Source organism: Grampus griseus (assembly GCF_964374135.1).
Source record: "Grampus griseus genome assembly, chromosome: 3".
Classification (NCBI taxonomy): domain Eukaryota; kingdom Metazoa; phylum Chordata; class Mammalia; order Artiodactyla; family Delphinidae; genus Grampus; species Grampus griseus.
The window spans coordinates 50,645,001-50,664,565 of NC_139019.1; the positions used below are offsets into that span (position 1 = coordinate 50,645,001).

Sequence of the window (19,565 nt, forward strand, 5' to 3'; positions counted from 1 at the left end):
TTAAAAATTAATAAAGAATAAAAACAAAAAAGTTATGACAATAAAGATACATGAGAGTTTGGTAATTTGCCATAAACAACACAATGGCATTGATTATAAATTTGAGTAATCTAACTTAGAAAACAATGACATGCCATTTCCCCTCTATTACAATAGTGTAATTATTGAAACTGCAATATTAACATTGTATGACTTATTTAACAACTTAGGGGAATCTGATGACCTTAAAAACAATGAAGACCATGCAAATGAATACCTTCATTCATATGCTCAATAAATACTGTTGAGAAACTTGTAAGTGCCAGGCACTACTCTTAGTCTTAGATGTATAGCAGGCACAACTCAGACAAAAATCCCTACCCTCATGGAATGATAGGAGACAGACAATAAATAAATTAGGTAAAATATATCCTCTATTATAAGCTAATAAGTGCTATGAAAAATAGTAAAACAAGAAAGGCAGATAGAATGCCAAGGTAGAGGGTATAATTTAAGAGAACCCTCAAAGGAGGCTACTCTGAGGTGACATTTAAGCAATGATAGCCTTCCATGTGAGTATCTGGGAGAAGAACTTCCCAGGCAGAGGAAATATCAAAAGCAGAGACCTCAAGTGGAGAATATACCTGGTGTTATTGAGGAATAGAAAAAAGCCTATTGAATAGCTATAACAGAGTGAGTGACAAGGCAATAGTAGATGAAACCAAAGATGTAATGGGGAGCTAGATCAGATAGGGTCTGGTTGGCCACAGAAGACTTTGACTTTAAATAAGTTAAGGAAACACTGTATGTATTGGATAGAAAAATGATACTGTCTGACATTTTCAAAGATTTCCCTGGTGGGAATGGACTTTAGGAGGGCAAGAGCAGAAGGAGGGAAACCATTTAAGAGGGTATTGTAATTATCCAGAAAAGACATGAAGGTGCTTGGAGCCAGGTGGTGGAGGGGAGGTGACAGAGAGCAGACAGGTTCTGGATATTTTGTAAGGCACAGCCAATATGGATCTGCTGGCAGACTGATTTGAAGGTGTAAGAGAAAGAAGTCAGTAATGACTCCTAAAGTTTTTGACCTGAGCAACTGAAAGGATGAAGATCAAACTGTATTAACTAAGAAGGGTACAAGTGCAGGAAGGAATGTTTTGTTGGGGAATCAGGAAATAATTTTGGACTTGTTCAATACAGAAGACCAGATATCAATTAAGCACTTAATCAGATCTGGATTTGAGGGGAAGAGTCTAGGTTGAATATATGATTTTTGAGTCAGCAAACAAATTCAAACAGGATTTGAAGCCAGAAAATTGGATGAGATCATCCAAAGGGAATGATACAGAGGGAAAAAATACAGAGAAGAAGAACAAGAACTGATTCTTAGAATGGTCTAACAAGAAGGGGTTGGAGAGATGAGGAGCGACCAGCAAAAGAGATAAAGAATATTCCATGTTCCAATTCCAGCCAGTGTGATTGGAAGTAAACCAGGAGAATGTGGTATTCTGAAAACTAAGTGAAGAAAGGGTTTTATGGAGAAAGGAGTGATCATCTCTGTCAAATGGGGCGGACTGAAAAATGACCACTGGTTTTAGTATCACAGAGTCACTGATGACCTTGAAAAGAGCATACCAAGTTTAAAGGTTAGTTTTCCCTTGATCTTATAACTCAGGATCCATATAGCAAGGAAGGTATCCACAGCTGAATAGAAAATTTCCAGGTAGGTAGAAGTAGAATAAAAGGACATCTGACTATCTTCTGGGCCAGTATTTACTAAACTGTATTCAGTGAAATCTTAGTTCTTCACGATATTGATAGATCCTACATAATTTTTCAATCAAGTTTAGAAAACAGTGGGTTAAGTCAAAGTGCTTTTTTTACTCATCAACTTCTCTTATCTTTAATATACTATAATATACAGTTCAAATCTCCAAAAGAGGGATATATTAACAGTGTTTTGCAAAATCATTTGAAAATGGAAATTTTTTATGCAGAATATCTTCTGGTAATAATACTTTAAAAATTTTTTTTTAATATTTTGGGAAATGTTAATTCTATTCCTTGCACAAAAGGAAAAAGAAATAAAAATTCTACTAATGTTTAAATGACCCTATATAAGTTAAATTATGAATTCTTTCAATACTAAAATTTACCCTACTCCCAAAATGTGCCAGTTCCTTTAAATACAATCCTCTTTCAAGATCCTCATGCTCCTAAGAAAATGCTTTGTAACATGATTTATGTTTTATTTGTATATCAGATTTTTTCTTAAAGTAGCTAAAGACTATAGCTTAGATATGAAGTTAACTATCTCAAATTTAAATTCAGATATTAATGCTATGTTTGGAATTTAAGAGTGTGACTTTTAGCTATATATTTTTGTATAATTCTTTCATTGAAGTATACTTGATTTAAAATGTTTCTGGGGCTTCCCTGGTGGCGCAGTGGTTGAGAGTCCGCCTGCCGATGCAGGGGACACGGGTCCGTGCCCCGGTCCGGGAAGATCCCACATGCCGCGGAGCGGCTGGGCCCTTGAGCCATGGCTGCTGAGTCTCCGCATCCGGAGCCTGTGCTCCACAACGGGAGAGGCCACAACAGTGAGAGGCCCGCTTACCGCAAAAAAAAGAAAAAAAAAAAAGTTTCCGGTATACAGCAAAGTGATTCAGTTAAACATTTATAAGGTTCTTTTTAAGATTCTTTTCCATTATAGGCTATTACAAGATACTGAATACAATTCCCTGTGCTATGCAATAGGACCTGGTTTATTTTGTATATAGTAGTGTGTATCTGTTAATCCCAAACTCCTAATTTATCACTTCCCCCTCTTCCCCTTTGGTTACCATAATTTTGTTTTCTATGTTGTGAGTCTATTTCTGTTTTGTAAATAAGTTTCATTTGTATCATTTTTTAGATTCCACATAATTGATATCACATGATATTTGTCTTTCTCTGTTTTCATCTTTTATGGATATATGCCCAGGAGTGGGATTGCTTGACCATATGGTAACTCTATTTTAAGTTTTTTTAAGGAACCTCCATACTGTTCTCCATAGTGGCTGTACCAATTTACATTCCCACCAACAGTGCAGGAGGGCTCCCTTTCCTCCACACCCCTTCCAGCATTCATTATTTGTCGACTTTTTGATGATGGTCATTTTGACCAGTGTGAGGTGGAACCTCATGGTAGTTTTGATTTGCATTTCTCTAACAATTAGTAATGTTGTGCCTGTTGGCCATCTGGATGTCTTCTTTGGAGAAATGTCTATTTAGGTCTTCTGCCCATTTTCTGACCAGGTTGTTTGTTTTTTTGATATTGAGCTACATGATGTGTTTGTATATTTTGGAAATTAAGCTCTTGTTTGTGACATCGTTTGCAAATATTTTCTCCTAGTCCGGAGGTTGTCTTTTCATTTTGTTTATGGTTTCCTTTGCTGTGGAAAAGCTTTTAAGTTTAATTAAGTCCCATTTGTTGGTTTTTTTTTTGTTTTTTTTTTTTTTTGCTTTTGTTACTGTTACTCTAGGAGACGGAGCCAAAGAAATTTGGCTGGGATTTATGTCAGAGTGTTCTGCCTGTGTTTTCCTCTAGGAGTTTTATAACATCCAGTCTTATATTTAGGTCTTTAATCCATTTTTTAAAAATTTTTATTGGAGTATAGTTGATTTACAATGTTGTGTTAGTTTCAGGTGTACAGGAAAGTGAGTCAGTTATACATACATATATGTCCACTTTTTTTGTTTTAGATTTTTTTCCCATATAGGCCATTACAGAGTATTGAGTAGAGTTCCCTCTGCTATACAGCAGGTTCTTATTAGTTATCTACTTTATATATAGTAGTGTGTATATGTCAATCCCAATCTCCCAATTTATCCTCCTCCCATTATCCCCTGGCAACCATAAGTTTGTTTTCTACATCTGTGACTCTACTTCTGTTTTGTAAATAAGTTCATTTTTACCCTTTTTTTAGATTCCACCTACAAGAGGTATCATATTATATTTGTCTTTCTCTGTCTGATTTCACTCAGTATGAAAATCTCTAGGTCCATCCATGTTGCTGCAGATGGCATTATTTTGTTCTTTTTTATGGCTTAGTGATATTCCATTCTATATATGTACCACATCTTCTTTATCCGTTCCTCTGTTGATGGTCACTTAGGTTGCTTCCATGTCCTGGCTATTGTAAATAGTGCTGCAATGAACATTGGGGTGCATGTAACTTTTCAAGTTATGTTTTTTTCCCAGTATATGCCCAAGAATGGGATTGCTGGGTCATATGGTAGTTCTATTTTTAGTTTTTTAAGGAACTTCTATACTGTTCTCCATTGTGGCTGTACCAACTTACATTCCCACCAACAGTGTAGGAGGGTTCCCTTTTCTCCACACCCTCTCTAGTATTTATTGTTTGTAGATTTTTTTGATAATGGCCATTCTGACCAGTGTAAGGTTATACCTCATGGTGGTTTTGACTTGCATTTCTCTAATATTAGTGCTGTTGAGCATCTTTTCATGTGCTTTTTCACTATCTGTATGTCTTCTTTGGAGAAATGTTTATTTAGATCTTCTGTCCATTTTTTGATTGGGTTATTTGTTTTTTGATATTGAGCTGCATGAGGTGTCTGTATATTTTAGAGATTAATCCCTTGTCAGTTGCTTCATTTGCAAATATTTTCTCCCATTCTGAGGGTTGTCTTTTTGTTTTGTTTATGCTTTCCTTTGCTGTGCAAAAGCTTTTAAGTTTAATTAGATCCCATTTGTTTATTTTTGTTTTTATTTTCATTAGTCTAGGAGGTGGATCATAAAAGAGCTTGATGCAATTTATGTCAAAGAGTGCTCTGCCTATGTTTTCCTCTAAGAGCTTTATAGTGTCCAGACTTACATTTAGGTCTTTAATCCATTTTGAGTTTATTTTTGTGTATGAGATTATAGAATGTTCTAATTTCATTCTTTTACATGTAGCTGTGCAATTTTTCAAGCATCACTTATTCAAGAGAGTGTGTTTTCTCCATTGTATATTTTTGCCTCCTTTGCCATAGATTAATTGACCATACAAGTGTAGGTTTACTTCTTGGCTTTCTATCCTCTTCCATTGATCTATGTGTCTGTTTTTTGTGCCACTACCATACTGTTTTGATTACTGTAGCTTTGTAGTATAGTCTGAAGTCAGGTAGCCTGATGCCTCCAGCTCTATTCTTCTTTCTCAAGATTATTATGGCTATTTGGGGTCTTTTGTGCTTCCATACAAGTTACAAATTTTTGGTTCTAGTTCTGTGAAAAATACCATTCGTAATTTGATAGGGATTGCAGTGAATCTATAGATTGCCCTGAGTAGTACGGTCATTTTAACAATATTGATCCTTCCAATCCAAGAACAGTATATCTTTCCATCTGTTTGTTTCATCTTCGACTTCTTTCATCAACATCTTATAATTTTCAGAGTACATGTCTTTTGCCTCTTAGGTAGGTTTATTCCTAGGTATTTTATTCTTTTTGATGTGATGGTAAATGAGAACATTTCCTTACTTTTTATTTCTGATGGTATGTTGTTAGTATATAGAAATGCAACAGATTTCTGTATATTAATTTTGTATCTAGGCCAATATTGCTGATGAACATGGATGCAAAAATCCTCAACAAAATGCTAGCAGACTGAATCCAACAATACATTAAAAGGATCATACACCATGATCAAGTGGGATTTATCCCAGAGATGCAAGGATTCTTCAATATATGCAAATCAATCAATGTGATACACCATATTAACAAATTGAAGAATAAGAACCATATGATAATATAAATAGATGCAGAAAAAGCTTTTGATAAAATTCAACATCCATTTATGATAAAAATTCTCCAGAAAGTGGGCACAGAGGGAACATACCTCAACTTAATAAAGGCCAGATATGACAAACTCAGCCAACATCACATTCAATGGTGAAAAGCTGAAAGCATTTCCTCTAAGATCAGGAACAAAACAAGGATGCCCACTCTCCCCACTTTTCTTCAACATAGTTTTGGAAGTCCTAGCCACAGCAATCAAATTAGAAAAAGGAATCAAAAGAATCCAAATTGGAAGGAAGAAGTATAACTGTCACCTTGTGCAGATGACATGATACTATACATAGAAAATCCTAAAGATGCCACCAGAAAAGTACTAGAACTTATCAATGAATTTTGCTATATATTTTTAAAAGATGGGCGGTTCACTGTTGACTCGTTCGCCAGACTCAGTGATCACTTTGAATGTACCTGGGCAGCTCATCCCTTAATGCCTCGTCACTTTCATTAAAAGCCAGAACCATATACAGCTGGACTAAAAAAGGCAGAGACCAATGACCAACTCTTTGGGAAAAGCTGACACAGAAGCAGATAGAACACACCATGTCATTTCACCCATCGAAACTTGCTAAGGTAAAGCATTTTACTTCCCCAAACAGAGAATGAGAAATTCAGTTCCCTGGGAACCCACAGGCCATGGGAACAACCCCAACTACAATTTCCCATCATCAGCTTGCACAGAATCCTACCTGGCACAACAGTGATAAAAGGAAGAGCAGCGACATTTACCAAAGATCGATAGTTGGGAGAATCATCCCACAGCAGAGATTAAATTTTTGACAAAATGTTCCTCCAAGAATTAAAAAAATAAATAAAAGGAAGTAAGGAAGTCCACAAAGCAGGCATATTAAAACTGTAGGAAACAGATGGCGAGTATGCAAGAAAAAATGGCAACAGTATGTATAACATGTTCCCTTTGTGACAAAATAAGCATTTATATTCATATTGGTTTATATATAAAGAAATTCTGGAAAGAAACTAGGAAACTAAGAAGAAAGTTTACCTGAGGAGAGTCAGAACTGTGCAGAAGGGGCCAAGCATAGGAGATATTTTACTCTATAATTAATATTTTTGGTTACTGAATATATCAGTATATTACCTACATGAAAAAGGTAATTACATTAAAAGTTAATAAAAGTAGTAATATCTTATGAAAACACTAATTGTGATTTCCAAGGGAACAGTTTGTTTCAGAGAACCTGGATTATCACTATTTAGTCTCAGATCATTTTCGGAACTATTAGCAAACCTAAAAGGACCTATAGCTGAGTCTTGTCTCTATACACATATCAATGATCAGAATAATCATCCACCAAAACTTTTAATTCTGAAATATTTACTACAAAAATAATGTTGATCCACTAATTTTGAATGTGTGCTAGATTTTAGAACTGAACAGATGTTTATATTTTAATGTCTATGATAAAAATACAAAGCAAACCATATGTTGTAGGGGCACAGCTCAAACCACTTGAGAACAGAGTTAAAGGATTTTGATCGTGCTAAGGTATTCTTGAGGTCAGAATCATAATGTAGTTCATACCGTGTCAAATAGACATTCAATTCTTGTTTAGATAAGTGAAATAAAAGGTCCCAGAAGGCCTTTTAAGTCTTCTATTTATCAAAATTTTACCAAGTGTTTTATGTGTGCTTTTAATAAATAAAATTACATTTTTAAATGCTGTGCCATTTCAAAGTGTAATATTCATCATCTTAGGATCAAGTTCCATTAAAATGAATAAGTTATCAATTAATCCCAGAATTAAAGGAAGAAACAGAAACAAATTAAAGAAATGCAACCCAACAAAATCGAGGTTGTGTGCCTCCCTATCAGTTTATATATAAGAAAAAAAATTACTCTTAAAGAAAATGTTCTTTTAGGTATAGGAATAAAATAGGCAATGTCAAAATTCTATCAGTTTGGGCTTCCCTGGTGGCGCAGTGGTTGAGAGTCCGCCTGCCGATGCAGGGAACACGGGTTCGTGCCCCGGTCCAGGAAGATCCCACGTGCCGCGGAGCGGCTGGGCCCGTGAGCCATGGCCGCTGACCCTGCGCGTCCGCGTCCGGAGCCTGTACTCCACAACGGGAGAGGCCACAGCAGTGAGAGGCCCGCGTACCGCAAAAAAAAAAAAAAAAAAAAAAAATTCTATCAATTAAAAAAATCTGGAGTACACATTAGAAAACTCTTATCAGTGAACGGCTTGATGGTTGTTCAAACTGAAAACTCAGTTTATCTTTCAATATATTTTGAATGAAACTATCTATCCTAAATAATTCCCATAATCAGATTACTGTATAACTTATCCCAACACTCACGGTACAATATAATACATGAAGTGAAATCTTTTGCAAAACTGTATTTGCAAAGTGTCTTGATGAGGCGGTACGCTGGATATCTTCAATTGACTCCTCCAGATTCACTCTCTTTTTCTAGCCTACTGTGGGTTCAGGTAGGCCAACCTCTATGGACTGCAGCCACTGGCTCTCATGCCTATTGGCTTCCTTCCGACTTGGTTCTTTCTGGGTCATTGTAAATTGGTTGCAAACCTCTACTGAAGGGTATGATTTCTATCAGCTGATCTTTCCACAGCATCCTCTGTGGCCTTTTCAGGCTTAGAGATACCTCTTTATACTATACTCCATACTAGTATTTTCTAATAGAAATAAAATTATATACATTGATTGCATTATCATGTTTTACTAGCCACAGTTTTAAAAGAAACATATAATTAATTTAATACATCTTATTTAATACAATGTATCTAAAACATCATTTCAACACATAATCAATATAAAAATGATTAATAAAAGTATTTTACATTCTATTTTCATAGTAAGTCTTAGAATTCCAGTATGTATATTAAACTTACAGCACACCTGAATTTGGACTAGCCACATTTTAAATGCTCAGTACTATATTATCCCTTCCTTACAGTTTCCTTCCCCCTTCCCACATCTTTTTAAACAGTCCTTTTATTAAACTCTCTTCAGATTACCCATGTGGGTGTGTCATCTATTTTCTGCCAGGATGGAACTGATATGCATGGAGAAATGCTTGATATAATGTTTAAGAAAAAGTTATGTGAAATTATACAATTACAGTATATTCTCAACTACATGAAAAATGCACATAAACTGCAAAGAAATATCATAAAGTATTAACCTAAAGATGATAGAATTCTGAGCTTTTTCTTGGTACATTTCTATACTCATCAAATTGCATTAAATTCACTAAAAATAATTTAAAATGTCAAAACAAAAATCCTATATAACAAAATTGATAAGCTGAATATAACCAACAGGGATTTACTATCTGTTCTTACCTTCTTATAATAGAAACCACCCCAAAAAGGCCTGTAAGAAAATTGAAATCAATCAAATATAGATTTATGGTATAAACAGAATGTCAAACAAACTGAAAATAACATCACAGCAAATCGACACATTCCTCAGAAAGAAGAGTCAAACACTGCAGAGCTCAGACTATGCTGCTAGTACACTGAGTTTTCAACACTGACAGTTCCCTTCTTTTACAATATAGGTAAGTAGAACAAAGTCAGTACATATGGTCCAATTCAATGTTTGGACTAAAATTAGTAACTAAATATATGCTAAATTTAAATGTGGAATATTTCTAAATCCACATGGTAATGAGTTTAGAAATATCCCTTAGCCTGTGACAGACACAACAAACAGCAAGTAGTTTAAAGTGAAAAATGGGCAATTAAATTCCGGGATTGATTTCTGCCTCTTTTTCTTCATTCAGTATCTTCTCTGTCACACAAAGAAAAAAAGTCCATTTGGAGCTGGGAAGGATGGAACAAATGATAGGATGATATGTCATCACTTCCTTCTATAGCTATTTGCCCTTGCCATCCTACCTGCTCTTACAATAGAAATCCCCAAATATCTGAAATATTTAACATCCTTTTGATTCCCCAGATCAGCCTCTTCAAACCTCTTTTAATGCCCAGTTTTATTGTAATAACAAAAAATCAGAAGCTTAAATAGCTAATAGATTAAATAAAGTATCATCCATTGAAAGGAATACCATGCAACCATTAAAAGTAATGTTATAAAAGATTACTTCACATACTACAATGTGAATTTATTTAATGTACTGAAACTTAAAAATAGTTAAAATGATAAATTTTATCTTATGTATATTTTACAATAAAAAAAGATGATTTCATAACATGGGGAAATGTTCACAATGTATTGTGAGGTTTTTTTAAGTGAAACTATACCATGATGAAACAATAGCAACAAATCATTATACAACAGAAATCAATAAGTCCATTGGTTTATTGTATAAAATTTAGAAGAGCTCACAGAAAAAAATAAATAAATAAAAACTTCCTGTACCATCCACCTATAACCACTATTAACCATTATAAATCCCTAAAATGGGATGGATGGATGGAGACAAATTGATCCCTACTAATGTCACCCTCCATCTAAATTCCCTAATAATCTCTTCAGTATAGAGAAATAATGCCCAGACCATTATCTTCTCATCAAAATCCCACACACTTCACCAAGAATTCAAATATCCTTTTTTTCTTACCTTTTATTTGTTCATTAATAAAAACAGTTAAAAAGAAACTGAGTGCTTACTATTTTACCTTTCACTTTATATCTATTGCATTGCTTAATTCATACAAATACCCTGTGAAGGAGGTACCATACTCTACTTATTTTACATGTGATAAAACTGAGTCTTTGACAAATTAGTCACTGTTTTCCAAGATTACTTAAGTAGAGAATGGTGAAACCAGCATTCAGATCCAGGTCCAGCTAACACCAAAGCCTGTAATCTTAACTACTCTGATAATACTTCTCACTTTTGTATAGGCACAAATAAAATCTTGCCACATAAAATCAAACCTAGGTTTGATCACAAATTTTCAGATTCACTGAACAATCCTGTTGATCAGCTCCCAAATGCTCTGTCTTGGTGCCTACCTCTAGGCTGATAAACAGATTATTCAACTCCTCCTACATCAAATAATCTAAAAGTAATATATATATATTACTTTATAAATTTCAAATAAGAGTAAAAAGTATAGCTCACAAATACCCCAAAATGTACTCCCAATTCGTTTAAAATAGGAATCATATGCTTTTCTTTCATCACTGTACTTAAAACTCAAGGATTTAAGCAGTCACCACTAAAAATCAAAAGTGGATTCAGGACACTGAACTTTTTCACAGCTGTTGCAATCTAAAAAAATAACTGTATGTGCTGTAATTTTATGCCTTTATCAAAAACAAAGAAAATATTTTAGCAGCATGAAGGTTTTTTTTCTGAATTTTAGAACAAAAATGAAAGTGTTAGAACATACATAAAAGTTTTAAAGAAGATCATTACCCATAGCCAACATACTTCACCTTTTAGCATATTTGCATTCTGAAAGGATAAGCTAAAAAAACAATTTCTTAAATCAATCATATTCAACACTAAAATATGAAATGTTTGCCACAGATGATATTCTCAAATTATAATTTGTAATCCCTTAAAAGAAAGCACTTTAAAACACAGAAAAACTCAAACTAGGCTACAAGTTCTTAAATATAAATTATGTCCCCTGGGAGCAAGATGAAAGGCGATTTGCCCAATGTCTTACTAGGTCCTTTAAATTTATTACATCAAGTTTGATGTAAACTAATGCCTCTGCAGCCTTATAATCTAATGTTCCAATTGTAAACAAATCTCCTCAACCTCATTACTGGACGCTCCTTCACCCTATTGCTTCCCCTTGCTTTTCATTAAAATCTGAACTTCTGAGGAAAGCATTTACTTGGCTAGCCCTCTCTAGCGCCCACTAACCATTCTCTGATCCCCTATAATGAACAGAACAGGGAGTGATGGGTGTCAGGAAAAGAGAGATGGGCATTCCTCAATACCAATTTCAGACTGGAGAAAAAGCTCTCTTCCTTTTTAAGATTCAGACTTATCTCAATCCACCACTCTCCATGCCAGTGGGTTCTATTAAACCCAGTGACAGCCTTAGCTTTGGGATCAAATTTGTAGAGTTTAAAAATCTTCTCGGATGATTCTGATTAGCCACTTTCCCAGTGAAAACCACCATTTACTTCCCCTGTTCATCTGACCTACATCTTTCCTTTTACTCCGTATTCTACCATCATCTTGGTGACTTTAACACCCATGTAGAAGCTTTCCTTGGCTCCTGAACTTAGGTGACTGTCTCTAGTCCCCTTCAGCAACTCACTGTTGTGACCACATGTGCCATCCCCTAGAATTATTCCACTTCTGAAGTTCATCTTTAATTCTAATTTCTCACTCTGACCAAAACCTCCATTAGTCTCAGCTTTATCCTTCCCCTACTTCTACATAAGCTCTTAGATATCACTAATACTTCCAGTCCCTTGTTTCTCACATTTGTCACAATTTTCAGTTGCCTCCTTAATTTCACTTCCATCCCAGTTACCAGAACCCATTTCTTCAATACTTTTTTATCAATACCCTTTTTGCTCATATTCTTGGCCTACTTGTGTCTCTACCACACTCATCCTCAGACCACCATTCTTGAGCCAATTTAAACATGACACCACTGCTCCTAGCACTCTAGGTCCCTTACATTCTTACTTGCCACAGTAGCAATTCCAAATGTTCTTGAATCCCACAACCTGCTCCCCAGTCCTATTCCTCACCAGCCTCCTCTGGACTTTGCTCTAATATTAAACTTCTCTTTCCCGAGAACTTTTCATCTCTCTGAGTACATAAGTGAAGACATTCCAGTATCTCTCCTCTTAGCCTTCCTTAATGCAACATACTTCCCAGATCAGTGCTATTCAAAGAATGGGCCATGGACCAAAGTTGGCCCATGAACTCTTACTGGTTCTTGAGGAGATAAGAAATTTCCTCCAGATCATAAAACAGCCACATCAACTAAAATCTCTGTTTAGTTCAACTGACACTATCTCCCTATGCACTTACTTCTCTAACCCCTCGTTTCATTTCATGGCTTGGAATTCCTCTCAAAATTATGTTGTTTCATCTTTCCAACTCTTACAAGGGCCATTGACTGAGAATGCCATTTTCTTCCCTAATTCCTACTCTTCTATTAAGACTTAGCTAAAGCATCACTTCTTCCATCGCAGTAACTCCACCACCACTCTGGGCTAGTTTGGCTGTCCCTCCCCATGCTTGCATAATATGAAAGATATATCTCTATTTTAGCACTTTCCAAATTTACTATAATTATCTGTTAGGATTAAGTAACTTCTCCCTCATCACCTACTATGAACCCCTTGAAGCAACTTTCTTACTCATTTTTGTATCTCAGCTTTTAATACAGTGTCTGGCTGTTGATAAATGTTTTAAAAATGAATAAATTTACTATTTTCTCTAAACCCCATGATCTCTATCTTTTTCATTATGAGATTATCTTCTCTGTATAAAAAAATGAAAATTAAGCAGAATTTCCCAGTTTTATATCCACTCCTTGTCTTACATTTCTTATCATTATTAACAGTAGATAGATGGATAGATAGTAGATAGAGGGATAGATAGTAGAGCCTCTTCTTCCTTCAGTATCTATCACCCATCTCTCTATTGTTAATTTCTTCAACCATGATTTTGGTCCCATTTCCTTCTGTCACCTCTGAGATCTTGTTCCATCAATTAACACTCCCTCATTCCATCATTCCTCTTCCTATTGTCTCCTTGACCTTGGTATATAAACATATTTAGAGCATTCTAACATCCAAATTAACTACCTACCCACCCATACCCCTGCCCCAGCTACTGTACTCTCTCATTAACTTTACAAACAAGTTTTTTTGTTTCTTGCGGTACGCAGGCCTCTCACTGCCGTGGTCTCTCCCATTGCAGAGCACAGGCTCCAGACGCTCAGGCTCAGCGGCCACAGCTCAAGGGCCCAGCCGCTCCACAGCATGTGGGATCCTCCCGGTCCGGGACATGAACCCATGTCCCCTGCATCGGCAGGCGGACTCTCAACCACTGCGCCACCAGGGAAGCCCCAAACACGTTTTTCTTAGGTAGTCTACCTTCAAACATATACAGTGCAATCTGGAATCCACCCTAACAATTCCAATTACATTACTCTGGAAAATAGCACTAATTTCTTGCTCACACCCCACATCAAATTTGCCACCAAATCAAATCAATTCTATGTCTTAAAATCACTTTCAAAGCCATGAAATTCTCCCCATTTTCTCTAACCTGACTCAGGCCCCCATCTTTTATATGACCTCTTGCAATAACCTCATAAGTGGTCTACCTACTTCCAGTTTATCCTCTTCCCACTCAATCCTCCTTGCTGCTACTTGAGTATACTTTCTAAAAATATGTACCTTTCAAGCATTACATTTTTCAATGGCTATATAATTACACATAAACTAGCTCTTAACATTTTTGGAGGTCAAAGACCTCTTTAAGTAGCTAATAAATGTTTCTGGTTCTTTCTGAGAAAATTATACATACCTAAACATAACTTTGTATACAATGCCAGACACTTGAGGCACACACACACACACGCACACACACTCATTCATCATTAAAAGGTAAGATCTACTTGGTTCCTACATGTCTTTCTACCTTATCTCCTCCTCCAAAATGAATTCTAGTCACAAGGACCTTGAAGAAAGGCTCCCAAACCACCATTTCATGAGTGTTGTTCCTTCACAACTAGGATACTCTTACCCAACACAATCCAGGAAACTCTTACTTGTTCCCTACAAATCAGTTTAAGGGCTGCTAGCTCTGGGAAGATGTCCTGACACCCTTGCAATAACTGTATTATAGCTTCTAATCTATGTGCTGTCTTTCCCCCATCCCTTAAGACTACTAAGCTTTTGAGTACAGATATTTTTGTCTTAGTCACCTTTAATTCCCAGTGCTTTGTAGAATGACTGACACTCATTATGTATTCAATAAATATATCCTGAATTAACATTCCTCTGTTACAAAACTAATCAACTCACATGTTCTCAACTGCCATCTATATTTTTATATAATTCCCAAATCAAAATCTTAGTCACGGGGCTTCCCTGGTGGCACAGTGGTTGGGAGCCCGCCTGCCGATGCATGGGACACGGGTTCGTGCCCCGGTCCGGGAAGATCCCACATGCTGCGGGGCGGCTGGGCCCGTGGGCCATGGCTGCTGAGCCTACATGTCCGGAGCCTGTGCTCCGCAACGGGAGAGGCCACGGCAGTGAGAGGCCCGCGTACCACAAAAAAAAAAAAAAAAAAAAAAAAAAAATCTTAGTCACCATATATTTAGTGATACCAGTCACTGTGCCATAGAAAGTATAAGGACAGCTACCTAGGCTTAAGCTTAAAAAAATCCAGGTGGGGCCTAAATGAGACTTTGGTTCTCAGTAGAGTGCAGTAAGTTATGTCAGACCACATTCCAACTACAGCAAAGAAAAAAAAATTAAGACATCAGAGAATTAAGGAAGTAGAAAGAATTAAATGAATTGAAATTCCATCTCATCTATATGACAAGGAAAAGGGAATCCATCTGGAAAAAGAAAGCATCATCTAGAGTTTCTAAAGTTCCTTTATATATAATGTCTGGCATGCAACAAAATTATTAGACATGTGAAAAGGGGCAAAATTATATCAAATAATCAAGTTTAAAAAATATTTCCACAGATGAGCCAGATATTGGAGTTTTTTAAAAAGGACTTTAAAATAATTTAAATTAAAATGTTAGAGAAATAAGAAGCAAAAATAACAGAATGAAGCGATGGAAAGTTCAACAGAAAAGCAAACGGAAATTATAGAACTTCAAAATACAATGTAAGAAAACTTGAGGAAATATCCATAGAAATATTCAAACTGAAGCACAGAGGGGAAAAAATGGGAGGAAAACAAGGCAGTGTGTAAAAGACATGTGGGAAAAGTCTTTTTAATGGACAGATCATGAAACTAAATGCTGGTTCTCTGAAATGATAAACCTTTAGCCAGATTCATCAAGAAAAAAGAGAGAGGGCTCAAATCAATAAAATTAGAAATGAAAAAGGAAAAATTAACAACTGACACCACAGAAATACAAAGGATCATAAGAGACTACTGCAAGCAAATATATGCCAATAAAATGGAAAACCTAGAAAAAATGGACAATTTTTTTTAGAAAGGTACAACTTTCCAAGACTGAACCAGGAAGAAATACAAAATATGAACAAACCAATCAAAAGTACTGAAATTGAAACTGTGATTAAAAAGCTTCCAACAAAAAAAAGTCCAGGATCAGATGGTTTTACAGGCAAATTCTATCAAATATTTAGAGAAGAGAAAACACCTACCCTTCTGAAACTCTTCCAAAAAATTGCAGAGGAAGGAATACTCCCAAACTCATTCTATGAGGCCACCCTGATATGAAAACCAGAAAAGACACAAAAAGAAAATTACAGGCCATTTACCGCTGATGAACATAGATGCAAAAATCCTCAACAAAATACTAGCAAACTGAATCCAACAACACATTAAAAGGATTATACACCATGATCAAGTGGGAAATATCCCAGGGATACAAGGATTTTTCAATATCTGCAAATCAATCAGTGTGATACACCATATTAACAAATTGAAGAATAAAAACCATATGATCACCTCAACAGATGCAGAAAATGCTTTTGACAAAATTCAACACCAATTTATGATAAAACAAACTCTCCAGAAAGTGGGCATGGAGGCAACCTACCTCAGCATAATAAAAGCCATATACGACAAACTCACAGCAAACATCATTCTCAATGGTAAAAAACTAAAAGCATTTCTTCTAAGACCAGGCAAGACAAGGATGTCCACTCTCACCACTATCATTCAATATAGTTTTGAAAGGCCTAGCTATGGCAATCAGAGAAGAAAAAGAAATAAGAGGAATCCAAACTGGAAAAGAAGTAAAACTGTCACTGTTTGCAGATGACATGATTCTATACATAGAAAATCCTGAAGATGCTACCAGAAAACTACTAGAGCTCATCAATGAATTTGGTAAAGTTGCAGGATACAAAATTAATACACAGAAATCCATTGCATTTCTATACACTAACAATGAAAAATCAGAAAAAGAAATCAAGGAAACAATCCCATTTACCATCACATCAAAAAGAATGAAATACCTAGGAATAAACCTATCTAAGGAGGCAAAAGGCATGTACTCTGAAAACTAGAATATGTTGATGAAAGAACTCAAAGATGAAACAAACAGATGGAAAGATATACTATGTTCTTGGATTGGAAAAATTAATATTGTTTAAAAGACCATACTACCCAAGGCAATCTACATATTCAGTGCAATCTCCGCCAAATTACCAAGAGCATTTTTCACAGAAGTAGAACAAAAAATCTTAAAATTTATATGGAAACACAAAAGACCCAAAACAGTTAAAGCAATCCTGAGAAAGAAAAAATGGAGCTGAAGGAATCAGACTCCCTGACTGCAACCTATACGACAAAGCTACGGTAATAAAAACAGTATGGTACTGGCACAAAAACAGAAATATAGATCAATGGAACAAGATAGAAAGCCCAGAAATAAACCCATGCACCTATGGTCAATTAATCTGTAACAAAGAAGGCAAAAATATACAATGTAGAAAAGACAGTCTCTTCAATAAATTTTGCTGGGCAAACTAGACAGCTACATGTAAAAGAATGAAATTGGAACATTCTCTAATACCATACATAAAAATAAACTCAAAAAGCCTTAAAGACCTAAATGTAAGGTCAGATACTATAAAACTATTATGGAAAAACATAGAACACTCTTTGACATAAATCACATTAATATCTTTTTGGATCCACCTCCTAGAGTAACGAAAATAAAACTAAAAATAAACAAACAGGGCTTAACCTAACTTACAAGGTTTTGCACAGCAAAGGAAACCATAAACAAAAAGACAACCCACAGAATGGGAGAAAATATTTGCAAACAAAGCCACCAACAAGGGGTTAATCTCAAAAATATATGAACAGCTCATGCAGCTCTATTCAAAGAAACAACCCAATAAAAAAATGGACAGAATATCTAAATAGACGTTTCTCCAAAGAAGACATACAGATGGCCAAAAAGCACACAAAAAAACATTCAACATGGCAAATTATTAGAGAAATTTGAATCAAAACTACAATGAGGTATCACTTCACACCCGTCAGAATGGCCATCATCAAAATGTCTACAAACAATAAATGCTGCAGAGGGTGTGGAGAAAAGGGGACCCTCCTGCACTGTTGGTGGGAATGTAAATTGGTACAACCACTGTGGAGAACAATACAGAGGTTCTTTAAAAAACTAAAAATAGAACTACCATATGATCTAGCAATTCCACTCCTGGGCATATATCCAGAGAAAACAATAAATCAAAAAGATATATGCACCCCAATGGTTATAGCAGCACTATTTACAATAGCCAAGACATGGAAGCAACCTAAATGTCCACCTACAGAGGAATGGATAAAGAAGACGTGGTACAATATATACAATGGAATATTACTCAGCCATAAAAAAGAATGAAATAATGCCATTTGCAGCAACATGGATGGACCTAGAGATTATCATACTGAGTGAAGTCAGACAGAGAAAGACAAATATCATATGATACCACTAATATGTGGAATCTAAGAAAACAAAAGATACAAATGAACTTATTTACAAAACAGAAACAGACTCACAAGACTTCAGAAACAAGCTTATGGTTAACAAAGGGAAACGTGGGAAGGGGAGGAATAAATTATGAATCTGGGATTAACATATACACACTACTATATATAAAATAGATAATCAACAAGGACCTACTGTATAGCACAGGAAACTCTACTCAATACACTCTAATAATCTACATGGGAAAAGAATCTGAAAAAGAATGGATATATGTATAACTGAATCACTTAGCTGTATACCTGAAATTAACACATTATAAATCAATTATACTCCAATATAATATAAAAATTAAATTAAACAAACAAAAACAATAAGGAAAAGTCTAACATATAAGTAATTGGAATCCCAGAAGGGAAAGAGGAAGAGAATGGATCAGAAACAATATTTGAAAAGCTATGACCAATAATTTCCCAAATCTCATTAAGCATATCCACCCACATATGCAAAACCTCAGTGAACCACATGAAGAATAAATACAAAGGATAATACATCTTGGCTCATTATAGCCAACCTGCTAAAAATTTTAAGTGAGGCAGAAATGGTGATGGTGGTAGTGGTGATGGCTAACACTGCAACATAAGCTCTGGAAGCCAGAAAACATTAGAATGTTATTTTTTAAGTGCTGAAAGAAAAAAAATCCTGCCAACCTAGAGTTTTATAATCAACAAAGAAGTATTCAAAAATCAAAGTAAAATGAGAACATTTATAGACAAAAACTGAGAAAATCCATTGCCATTAATCCTGTATTCCCAGAATTATTACAGAAAATACTCAGGCCAAAACAATTATTTCAGATGGATGTATTCAACTACAGGTAGAAGAGAAGGGCACTGGAAAAAGTAAACATGTGGGTAATAATTTTTAATTGACTGTTTAAAAGAAAAATGTGGATAATGTCATGCATAATCTATAACATATATACAGATAAAATATGACAAAAATAACACAAAGAAGGAGGGGATAATTGAAATACTGCAAGGTATACTCTTCAGAAAGTAATAGGAATATTAATTTGAGTTAGACTATAATAAATAAAGAATACATACATTACATGTAAATGGACTAAACATGCCTTTTATTTACTTATTTATTTT

The 19,565-nt window shown here is 35.3% G+C and overlaps 1 pseudogene across 1 annotated transcript in view; it reads right to left on the reverse strand.

Moving 5' to 3' along the window:
- Positions 1-12,100, reverse strand: part of LOC309819821 — a 45,932-nt pseudogene extending 33,832 nt beyond the window's left edge. The window contains exons 1-2 of the transcript in view: positions 11,948-12,100; positions 10,852-11,039 (exon numbers count right to left, since the gene is read on the reverse strand). The product of the transcript in view is annotated as an uncharacterized misc_RNA (transcript). The remainder of the gene's footprint in view (positions 1-10,851; positions 11,040-11,947) is intronic.
- Between the last annotated feature and the right edge of the window lie 7,465 nt (positions 12,101-19,565).